We start from the raw sequence: 12,669 nt of genomic DNA, 5'->3' as shown, positions 1-12,669 counted from the left end.
TCCCATACTGTTGTTTAATATAATGGTTTTCAAGAAAAAGCAAAACTATATTTTATGAAAAAGAAAGTAACAACTAGATGTTGAAATCCAAACAATATATAAAATTATTTCAAACTGGACTATTCTGCTTGAATGCAAATATGGATAGAATGTTACAGATGATTTATGCATTTGTGGTTGTGTGTTGCACATGCACATGTACATCTTCAAGTCAGTTTAGACTCTTGGTGTCTGCCTGGATATATCCCTGCAATTTTCTTGCCATGATTTCAGAAGTGGTTTGCAATTGCCTTCTTTCTGGCATTGAGAGAGTATAATTGGCCAAGATCATGAGCTGGCTTTGTGCCTTAATCACTACTACACCAAATTGGCACTGATCATACACCATCCATATTTTACCATTACAGCCCCTTTCTTTTAACCCACATACATTGCATTCATGAACAAGCACTATTCTTGGAGATTTAGAGTGCAAGTGTTAAGCCCTTTTTTCAAAATATTGAATGTACAGTAGTTATTATCTTCAAGTAGGAGAGATGTCCTAGTCAATCCATTATAAGTGTTCTAATAAATACTTCATGTAAATATTTTCAGGCGCATCATGAGATAACACAACATTGGTCTAATTTTGTTTGTTCTGTAGAATCTAAATGCACCATATAGGAACAGCCATAAACTGCTGCTCAAAGTGACCAATTGTCATGGATACAAGTATTATATACTGTTACTAACTAAACCATAAGTTTAGAAGACTCGGGCTTATTTTCCCTTCATTCTGAAGCTGTAAATTAATACATGCTCTTAAGAAATGCCTTCATACGTTTCAAAATAACTACAGATCTTTGGAAAATCAACAATGGCTATACTTAGATAAACACTGTGTACCCAATGGATTCTATAGAATAGAAGAACAGTTACTCTTATCAAACACACAAAAGTTTTTACATCAGTGCTTGTATTTTTTTCCTTACTAAGGAAGCAATATTCTTTCAATACAACTATTAATTTAAAAGTTATATTCTATTCTACAGATTCATTTGGACAATAATGCTATGTAACATCATTCCCAGTAGCATTATTAAGGATCAGGAAAACATGATCCAATTGAAAACACATATGTATATTTGAAATGCAATAAAGTACCTGTCATGGTTTTAAATTATGAAATATTAATTGCTTTCTTCCAATTAAACATTTACATCTGGATCTGGACTTGAGTCAAGCATACAAGGAATGAGCCACAATATAGACAGCATTATAAAGGTTGTAACTGTGACCACTCATATTCATTTCAAATAATGAATTAGGCAAACTCTCTAACTTTTCATCTGCAGTGCAAAATACTTTGTTTTCCTCATTTACACTGGAAGTGATTAATGGACAGTCAAAACCTTGCTCCCAAAAATTCTGAATGAAATTGTCTTCTTTTTCCCAGAATGGCCTTACAGTGTGAAGAAATTCTTGGAATCCAGGTGGTTCTTTTGAATGAATAGTGAATGATAGAGAACCATGAAAACTCTGCAAATCCCAAAGTCTCTGAAATGGCAGTGAGCCATAGTTCCAATGGGATGTAATAATCCACACTTTAGCCAAAGGTGGCAATGAAGTAAAAAATGCTAGAAGGATGATCATTCACAGATTTTGCATGGATGGAGGAGCTGCAAAGCCAAACATACTTTGACTTTATCATCCATAAAGAGTTGATCATATCTTAACTCAACTGAAATCAAGTTTATATATTCATCCACATAAGCCTTTTGTGGTATTCTAAGTATGAAAGCATAACAAATGTTGTTTTGGGAAAGCAATGGTCCAATTTTCTACAAAAACCTGTCTCCTTAGTCATCATCTGCAGCTAAAACCCCAATCTAATTCCACTGAAAATGCTGAAATAATTGAATAATGCCAATGTACTGATGGATTTCATCTAGGACCATTTGGTACAAGAATGGAAATACAGTTTTATCACCATGTACTGGAGAAAATGTTCCATAGGCAAGCTGAAAAGTAATATATAGCAAATAATCAGAATCATTATGTATGTGATTCCTCTTCATCATAGCTAAGCTGAAAGTCAGCAATCAAGCCCATCCACTTTAAAACTCAATGCCAATCAAGCAGCGGGTAGAAGAGACTATTTTCTGTAGTGACACCAGCAGCTGAAACTCAGCGCTAACAAGTGTTCACCAATCTCCAATATTTGGGAGATACTACCCCCAAAAATCTTCAGTTTATAATTTTAATCATCCCTCTAATTTATTCATATTTATAATAATTTAATGTAAAATACAGAGTTCATCTGGATTCTCTGCAACATCAACTCTAAAAAATAGCCTAAAGGCACTTTAAGAATTGAACAATTTAAAGAAATGTGGGATTGCCAAAGATGCTTTTTCAGGAGGCAACTGGATTTTCTTGTTTTTTCTTTGAAGATGTTTCACTTCTAATCCAAGTAACTTCTTCAGCTCTGACTGGTTTGGTGCTCTGGGACAACTATAACCTGGATGGCAAAGAATCTCCATAGACGTTAACTGTTCACTTTGGGATGAACATCCTTTGAATGGTGTGGGAGTTTGAATGGATTTCCTGAAAAATTGCAGACTACAGAAACCATTTGCACTTCAGCTCGAGATGCAGACAACACAGCCTCATGCCCAACAGCCTGTGCCTATCTTCAACAGTGAAGGGACACAGGACAGAAAACAACCTGCAGCCAGAAGACTCCATTTGCACTATTCAGGTGACTCTGAGGACACAGATAAACCTCCAAGTGGACTGTATGATCCACTAAAAGAATGTAAATGACCAAGGAATATAATTCTTTCCATTCCCCACCATCCAGTCAGAGTTGAAGAAGCTTCTTGGATGAAAAGTGAAACACCTTCAAAGAAAAAATAAAGTCCAATTGCCTCCTGAAAAAACATGTTTGAGACAATTTCAAACTGAATGAGATTCTATGGAGAATCTCCATAGATTTTAAGAAATGTGGAATTTTAGAGAGCCATCTCAAACGCTACCTGTGGAATCTTGTAATTGGCAAGAATATTTGCCATGATGGCTGAAGTTGCAGTTAAGCATCCTCCAATGGCAGCAATAAAGGTTTTTTTAAAAAACACAGGTAGAGTTGGGAACAAACATCTGTTGTGTAGAAAGTAAGCTTAACATTGCCTCATAACTTATCCTTGCAATAATGTAGTTGTTCAGAATATGAAAACCCAGTGTGATATTCGGTAAGAGCTCAGGATTCCTATTGATCTCCTTGACAGCAAACACCAAAGCAAGAATGTACTGATACGACTTAGGAACAGAACTGCAAAAAACACATAACTTAAATAAATAAATAACAAGTATCTATCAGCCTTCTTTAAGGAGGCTCTAAGGAGGCTCTAGGAAGTCTCTATGGACTTTCAAAGAAGTCCATAGAACAGGCTCTGTTATTCTCTAGAAGGCCACTACCTCAGGTTACAGATTATGAAAGCCAGCAGGAAGAGATGGAGGGACCCTGAAACATATAATGTCCTTTAACCTTAAATAGCCCAACATCTTCAAAGGGGTTGTGATGTCTTGTCTCATGTCTTGTTTACAAGAAAAAGCTCAATGAGAGTTCAAATGTGTATCTAAAGGGACTGGGATGCTCTTTGTCCTGAGATAACATAATAATCAGAATCAATCCAAAGAGGAGGAAATTTGGTTGTTGGGTTTTTAATTACCTCAAATATTTTTTCTTTGGAAAGAAGTAGGTTATAGTTCATTGACAGAAGAGTGCTTCCAAAAGTTATTCTTTTATGAAATATGTGGCCTTATTATCAAACCTCCTTTTCCTGGCTCAGAGAATGTTAAGTATTTTAAATAACTTATTTCACTCATTATTATGAATACATTACTGGGAAAGAAATGATTTGCTCAGTTACCTATAATTGGCAGGTTGACAAATTATCCTAAACTATTACAAATGGTTTATGGATCACAAAGTCTCCATTCAGAAAACATCTAAGTGAAAATCATAAAAATTCATATGGGTTTGATACAGTATGTGAAGCCACATGGTGTTTTATTCTCAATAGCCAACTTCTTACACTTCAAACACAGAGAAAACTAATTAACAGAAAATTCCCAATTACATTATAGATATTAAAATTTTCAAAGATTTTTCACATTATAATAGTGTTGGTCAACTTTTTTCCTTCAATTATTTTGCATTTACTAGTCTGCAGAGAAAAATAGAATTCCTTACATCACTTTATTGATCAATGTCTGGGAGGGATCTTCTGTGAAGGAAGGGTTATTGTGAAAGACAAAGGCTAGAGAGATTATTGCACCAATAATAACATTTCCCAGGTGAGCAAAGTGATGAGGTATAGGAAGTGGGTCATCAGGTATGCTACAATTGATAGCATATGATTTGCATGTAACACAGAACAGGAATACAAAGAGCATCATTGCTATCAACCCCACCCTTGCTCTTTCTTGCTTGCTTGCTCTTTCTTTCTTTCCTTCTTTCTTCTCTCTCTCTCTCTCACTCACTCACTCCCTCTCTCTCTCACACACACACAGACCACTCTCTCTCATGACACATACAAACACAAACTATTGGAGATAAAATAATCAAGTGCTCTCCAACTTTCAATATTTTCCACATCTCTCCTGAGAAATGGACCTAGAAGTGTGTTTTTAAATACCATAATTTGCTTTGACTTTTGATGCCATGAAAGTGCAGTGATGCTTTTTTTCATCAATTTGCTTGAGAAATATGTAAGTCTGCTTTCAGGCAGAATAAATAGGTAGTAATGAGTAAACATGAAGAACATGTACCAGGCAAAACATTCATTTTAATTACAGCAATTCCTCCCAGCACCAACACCTGTAGTTTCTTCCATATTCACATATCTTTAATTTCATTCCATATTTTAATAGTTATTTTGAAATAATGTACAATCCATAATTGTCTTAAAATATAGTTGTGCCTTAGTTCATGCCTTAGGTCTAAAACACTTCAACATCTAAATGATCTAGAGGAGGAAATAGAAGGGAAACTCATCAAATCTGTAGAAAAGACAAAGATGGGGAAATAGTTAATACTTTAGATGATAGACCCAAGATTCAGAAACACCATGTCAGAGTTGAACACGGGGCTCTATTTAACAAAGGCAACTCAGTGGTTACAAAAGTAAGGTCTTACACTGAGGCAAGGTAAACCAAATGCACCGAATAGGTGGTACCTGGCTCAATAGGAGCACCTATGGGAGAAATGTAAGTTTAGACCACCAGTTAAGTATGAGCCAGATGTGTGCTGCAGCTGCCAAAAAAGCTAAGGTACTCCTAGGTTGCATCAACAGAGGGATAGTTGATGTTCCTGCTTTTTGAATAGAGGCAGGTCTGACACTGTTATAAAGAAGAAAGAGTCAACTTATTCTCCAAAGTACCCTTAGAGCAGGACAAGAAGTTATGGGTAAAAGATCATTTAAGAGAAATCCAAACTAGAACTAAGTAGAAATTTCCTGACAGTAAGGACAATTAATCAATGGAATGGCTTGCCTCCAGAAGTCTTTTGTGATCTATACCATATCTAATGTTGAAAACAGTTGATATTTTCTCATAAAATATATATTCCCTTGCAGAGCCATTTTTACCTCAAAGTCTATCAAATTCTCCATCTAATAAAACAGTACAATTTTGGAAAATCATCCTGATTATGTTTAATTTCTTTGTCTGAAGATTTATCTAACAGAAGGATCATAATACCAATCCAATACCCCAAAATAGGCTAATTTTGATTTGTAAATGTTCAAAGTTGGTCCATGTTTTTATATTAAATATAAATATACCATTTAAATATATATATATATATATGGATCTTTGGTTTTTCAGCTTTTCTCCCGCGCAAGATTTGAAGTATCTAGGCAATGTTTCAATGAAGTCTCATTCATCATCTTCAGGCTTGTGTCTTCGGCTCTGTGCTCAGAGTGATGTGAGCTTGCAGCTGCTTCTTCCTTTTAACTACTAGTGGGGTGTGACTTGATTGGGTGGAGGCTTGGCTGTGTTCTGATTGGGTGGGGGTGTGTTCTCATTGGTAGGGGGTTTGGCTGTGTTCTGATTGGTTGGGGGTTGGCCGTGTTCTGATTGGCTGGAGGCGTGTTCTGTTCAGGTGGGGGCTTGGTTGTGCTCAGGTTAGTCTTAGTTGCTGGGGGATTTGAGTTGGTGAGCTGTGATCTTGCTGTTTGGCTTCGAGTTCGTGGTCGTGCTGCATCTTCATAGTGGGTGTCGGTTTGCTTTGTGTATGGCTCGGAGGGGTTTGAAGTGGGTAGTGATGCAGCTGCAGTGCGGCTTCTGGTCTTTGGTCGTGTGTCATCTTCTGAGTGGGTGTGAGTCTGTTTTCTACATGGAAGTGTGGTGGTGGCATCTTGTGTGGCTCTCATGTGTGTGGGTCTGGTGTCAATCTTCATGTTAGGTACTCGTCTGTTCATGAGGGCGGGTTTCCAAATGGGTGGAAGGCGGGAGGTGTCATCTCGTTTGTTCATGCTGTGTGGGCGTTTTTCTATCTCTATGGCTTCTCTGATTATTCTGCTGTTGAAGTGTTCGGTTTTGGCAATGGTTCTGGTATTTTTAAAGTCAATCTCATGTTCTGTGGTTTTGAGGTGTTGGACCAGGGAGGAGGTCGTTTCTTCTTTTTTGATTGAGTTCTTATGTTCTTCAATACGTGCACTTATTCTTCTGTTCGTTTGTCCAATGTATGTGGTAGGGCAGGCAGTGCAGGGGATTTCATATACTCCTTGGTTTTCTAATTCGATTTTGTCTTTGGGGTTTCTTAGGATGGTGGATATTTTTCTGTTTGTGCAGAATGCTGTTTTAATGTTGTGTTTTTGGAGGATCTTGCTGATTTTGTCTGTGGTGCCTTTTATATATGGGAGGAGGGCTTTGCCGTTTTCTTGTTCTCTGTCTTGGATTTTGGTTGGGGTTTCTTTTTGGATTAGGTGGGTAATCTTCCTTCTTTGGTATCCATTGGCTGTTAGTACATTGGTGAGAGTGTGTAGTTCGGCTTTTTGGTGTTGTTCATCGGCTAAGCATTTTGTTCTGGAGATGAGTGTCTCGGCTACGGAATTGATCTGTGCTGGGTGGTGGTGTGAGAGTGCATGTAGATAGCGGTTTGTATGTGTTTTCTTCTGGTAGATGGTGTGTCCTAGGGAGCCATTGGATCTTTTGTATACCAAGACATCTAGGAAGGGGAGTTGATTGTTGGCTTCTGTTTCCATGGTGAATTGTATTTTGGGGTGTAGGCTGTTGAGGTGTGTGAGGAAGTTGTTCAGTTTTTCTTTCCCATGTGGCCAGATTATGAAGGTGTCATCTACGTATCTGAGCCAGAGTTTGGGTTTGTGGTCGTATTTTTCTAGAGCTTGTGTTTCAAAGTGTTCCATGTAGAGGTTTGCGATGACAGGTGAGAGGGTGATCCCATGGGTGCTCCTTCTATTTGTTTGTATTTTTGTCCATTGTAGGTGAAGTATGTATTGGATAGGCAGTGGTTGGTCAGATCTAGGATGTGCTTGGGGGGGTTGTATTTGTTTTGGATGGCTGTCAAGGCTTCTTTTATTGGCACTTGGATGAAAAGGGATATGACATCGAAGCTTACTAGTAGGTCGCTGGGTTGTAAGTTTTGTTTCTTTATGATCTCGATGAACTGGAATGAGATTCTTACGTGTGAGTTGATGGATTCTGCATAGGGTTGTAATTGTTTGGCGAGAAATTTGGCCAGGTTTTGTAGAGGTGAGCCTATGGAGCTGACTATGGGTCTGAGTGGGGTTCCTTCTTTGTGTATCTTGGGGAGACCATAAAGCTTAGGGCATCTGGATGATTTCTCTCTGGGTATAATTCTTTGCTGGATTTCTTCACTGATGGGGGAGGCTTTTATTTTGGATTTGGTAGTTTTTTCTAGGTAGGTGGTGGGGTCTGTCTTTAGGGGTTTGTATGTGGGGTCTTGGAGTAGGTTGGTTAACTTGGTTTGGTAGTCAGATGTGTTCATAACTACTGTCGCGTTGCCCTTGTCTGCTGGTAGGATTATTATGCTGGTGTCTTCTTTCAGGTTAAGTAGAGCAGTTTGTTCTTCTTTGGATAAGTTGCTTCTGGGTGGTTTGCTGGTGCAGAGAATGTTGGTGATTTCGAGTCTGATTTTGTTAGCATCATCAGGGTTGGTTTTGGTCAGGCTGGTTTCAACTCCGCATATGATGGTTTCTGTGGGGATGTGTTTGGGAGCGACAGCAAAGTTGAATCCTTTTGAAAGGACCTTGGTTTCAGCTTCAGTGAGGATCTTGTCTGAGATGTTGTGCACTGTTTGTTTCATGTGTGGCTGTGTAGGGGGGAGGAGTTGGTTTCTGGCGTTGTTGTAGTTTTCTGAGTTTGTTGGTGTGTGTGTCTGTCTTGAGGGTGGTCTGTGTTTCAGCTCTCCAGACAGCGAGTTGTTTGGATTTGTCCCAAAGTAGGGGGTGAATCTTGTTGCTGAGACTGAGGTGGAGTGTGAGGAGGTCTTTGTTGATTTGGTCTAGGAGAAACCTTTTTGTGTGAAGTTCATTTCTAATTAGGGCCAATTCTGTTCTTTTTAGGATGCGTTTGGTGGCTGCTGTGTTGGTGTGGAATTTCAATTGGAAGCTTGTGGGAATTAAATTTTGATCTCGGCAGTTGCATAGGAATGCAAGGTCACATAAAATGGAAGCTCTTTGGACTTCAAGTTTTTCATAAGTCCTGGTCAGATGGTGGGTTTCCTCCCTGTAGAGGTGCAATATTTGTTTTCTGAGGTTCTCGCGGGTATTTGCTTGTGGATCTTTGGTTGTTCGGGTTTTCTTCCGCGTAAGATTCAAAGTATCTAGGCAACGTTTCGATGAAGTCTCAACCCGAACAACCCGAACAACCAAAGATCCATATATGACAATTGCTGACAATTACTGGATTGCATGGTTTGTTAGCTGCGTGTTTCCTCTACTGCTGAGTTGCTGAAGGAAGAGAGGAGTTTTTGAGTTCTTCATATCTGTACTGCGAGGAGATATATCACCGGACTGACATTTGTAAGTTTACTGACCTCTCTTTCTCGACACTGGAATTTGCAACTGAATAATCCCTGGACGGACTGAACTAATGAATGATGTATGGACTGTTTTTGACTATGATATAAATCTTACTGGAATAAACTATTTAATTAGCACTGTGTATCTGTTTTACTGAGTGTAAACTACAAAAACGTTTATCTCACATATTTTGCCTGCCTGTCTGACTGCCCTGCAGATCCTGCTAGGGTGTATCCCTAACACTGGTTATGGGCCCAGATGCACAGTCAGACTAACCAGGATATAACAGGCTTATATAAAGTGAGAGTTAGTGTAGTTACACAATACTGTAAACAGACAGCTGTGTTTTATTAATTATAGTTTAATATCCAGAGAAAGATGGCACAAGTCAATTTACCAAGTTTGTCTCTAATATCCAAACTGGATGGAACAAACTATGTTTCATGGTCTATGAAATGCAGCCTACTTCTACGCAGAGAAGGTTTGTGGAGTATAATTCAAAACCCACCAGAGGTAGATGCTTGGGATCTGGAGGATGAAGATGATGCCCAGAAAATACAAGAATATAAACTAAAGAATGAGCAAGCTCTCTGTATAATAGAGAGAGAGAGTTGTATGTGTTAAATGATAATCAATTAGAGGTGGCTAACACAGTGTATAATAATGTTAAACCTCATGATGAATGCATACATTTGTTACACAGACGTTTAGGGCATATAAATTTTAAAATGCTCAAGCAAACAGTTGAACTATCTAAAGGTATAAAACTGAAGCCTTGCAGTAAGTATTTGCTGTTTTAATGTTGTGTTTTTGGGGGATCTTGCTGATTTTGTCTGTAGTGCCTTTTATATATGGGAGGAGGGCTTTGCCGTTTTCTTGTTCTCTGTCTTGGATTTTGGTTGGGGTTTCTTTTTGGATTAGGTGGGTAATCTTCTTTCTTTGGAATCCATTGGTTGTAAGTACATTGGTGAGAGTGTGGCTTCTGTTTCCATGGTGAATTGTATTTTGGGGTGTAGGCTGTTGAGGTGTGTGAGGAAGTTGTTCAGTTTTTCTTTCCCATGTGGCCAGATTATGAAGGTGTCATCTACGTATCTGAGCCAGAGTTTGGGTTTGTGGTCGTATTTTTCTAGAGCTTGTGTTTCAAAGTGTTCCATGTAGAGGTTTGCGATGACAGGCACTACAGACAAAATCAGCAAGATCCTCCAAAAACACAACATTAAAACAGCATTCTGCACAAACAGAAAAATATCCACCATCCTAAGAAACCCCAAAGACAAAATCGAATTAGAAAACCAAGGAGTATACGAAATCCCCTGCACTGCCTGCCCTACCACATACATTGGACAAACTAATAGAAGAATAAGTGCACGCATTGAAGAACATAAGAACTCAATCAAAAAAGAAGAAACGACCTCTTCCCTGGTCCAACACCTCATAGCCACAGGACATGAAATTGACTTTAAAAATACCAGAACTATCGCCAAAACCGAACACTTCAACAGCAGAATAATCAGAGAAGCCATAGAGATAGAAAAATGCCCACACAGCATGAACAAACGAGATGACACCTCCCGCCTTCCAGCCATTTGGAAACCCGCCCTCATGAACAGACGAGTACCTAACATGAAGAATGACACCAGACCCACACCCATGAGAGCCACACAAGATGCCACCACCACACTTCCATGTAGAAAACAGACTCACACCCACTCAGAAGATGAGACACGACCATGGACCAGAAGCTGCACTGCAGCTGCATCACTACCCACTTCAAACCCCTCCGAGCCATACATGAAGCAAACCGACACCCACTATGAAGATGCAGCACGACCACGAACTCGAAGCCAAACAGCAAGATCACAGCTCACCAACTCAAATCCCCCAGCAACTAAGACTAACCTGAGCACAACCAAGCCCCCACCTGAACAGAACACGCCTCCAACCAATCAGAACACGGCCAACCCCCAACCTATCAGAACACAGCCAAACCCCTACCAATGAGAACACACCCCACCCAATCAGAACACAGCCAAGCCCCCACCCAATCAAGTCCCACCCCACTAGCAGTTAAAAGGAAGAAGCAGCTGCAATCTCACATCACTCTGAGAAGCAAGAGCTGAAGACAGAAGCCTGAAGATGATGAATGAGACTTCATTGAAACATTGCCTAGATATTTTGAATCTTACGCGGGAGAAAACCCGAACAACCAAAGATCCACATACAAATACTCGCGAGAACCTCAGAAAACAAATATATATATATATATATATATATATATATATATATATATATATATATATATATATATATATATATATATTTAAGAAAGAAAAAAATTACTAAAGGGAGTCTCTGTTCTAAAAAAAAAAAAACTATTAACAGTCAAAAGGGAGAAAAAAAGAAAAGAAAATTAGATAAATATAAGAGAAAAAACCAGTCTAGTTACAGTTACTAGATTGCAATAGAAGTTCAGTGAAAACAAAAGTAAAAGTAAAAAGCCAAGCTTCAGTTTGACATTCTCTTTAAAAAATCGCCGCTAGGTCAGTTTTATCAGTTTTTGTCCAAAGTCTTACAGGATTCTTCTCATTTTAGAGTGTCCTTAAGTCCTGAATAAATAAAAAAAAAGAAAAATCTCAACCAGCCGATACACTTTCTCTTTCTGTGTCTTCCTTCCGGAGCTGTCACAGCTTCAGCAGCTTAAAGGCTGCCTCTCTGCTGATGGTAAAAGGGCTTCTTCTGGATCAACCAGCGACTTTGCGATGTCCCTGGGATCAGCAGAATGCACCCCTTACTATCACCATCTCTACAGATGGTTTAGGTCCATTAGGACCAACCAGGGGCGAAGATATCAGCTGCAATCTCAGAGCCCCGAGATTACAGCTGTATTGCAGCGATGTGGCTCCGCCTTCTCCCAAACATATCCAAGTGTTGATTGTGGTTCAGATCATGAATTGTTAGCAGCAAAGATTAAAGTCAAATACGCAGGCCAGACCTTTTGTAGGTCATGTCCTTCTAAGTATAGAATTTTTTTATTTTTTAAGTTAACACAACGCAACTCAAAGAAGTAATGCAAAATTGGAAGATGTTGAAAGTTTTTTCTTCTATGCCACATATAAGGAGTTGATCTGAAACCCTTTAATTGTTTCCCCTCCATTTTTCCTTCTTCCCAATGTTTAAAGTAAAATTCTTTAAACATTTCATAGATCAGTAGTCCCTATTCTCTTATTAAACATGGTCATTGGGCAAGTGGAATAAAGCAACCTCTTCTATTTTTATAGAATATCAACATGAATGCTCTTAGGTGGAAAAAAACATGTTTTATTTAAGCTGAGCATAGTTTCAACAAGAAGGAAGAACTGGGGACAGTAGAACATGTTTGTTTGTGGTTCACATGTCTACAATTAAGAGATAGATTTAACTTAGATAAGAAAAGGTGTGGATTTCATCTTGGAAAAAATAAATTTGAAATTGCATTGTGTGTTCCTGATGAAAATGTTAGGCATGAGGTTTACAAACTTTTACTAAAACTGAGTTTGAAAATGACTATGATAAAGGTTGCATGATGCAATGGATAAATTTTTTTGCTATAATATAATGATTGAGAATGGAAAAATATGTT

The sequence above is a fragment of the Pseudonaja textilis genome, chromosome Z (genome assembly GCF_049901715.1).
Source record: "Pseudonaja textilis isolate UNSWEBS1 chromosome Z, rPseTex1.2, whole genome shotgun sequence".
Taxonomy (NCBI): Eukaryota; Metazoa; Chordata; class Lepidosauria; order Squamata; family Elapidae; genus Pseudonaja; species Pseudonaja textilis.
Note: the sequence above shows the minus strand (reverse complement) of the source record.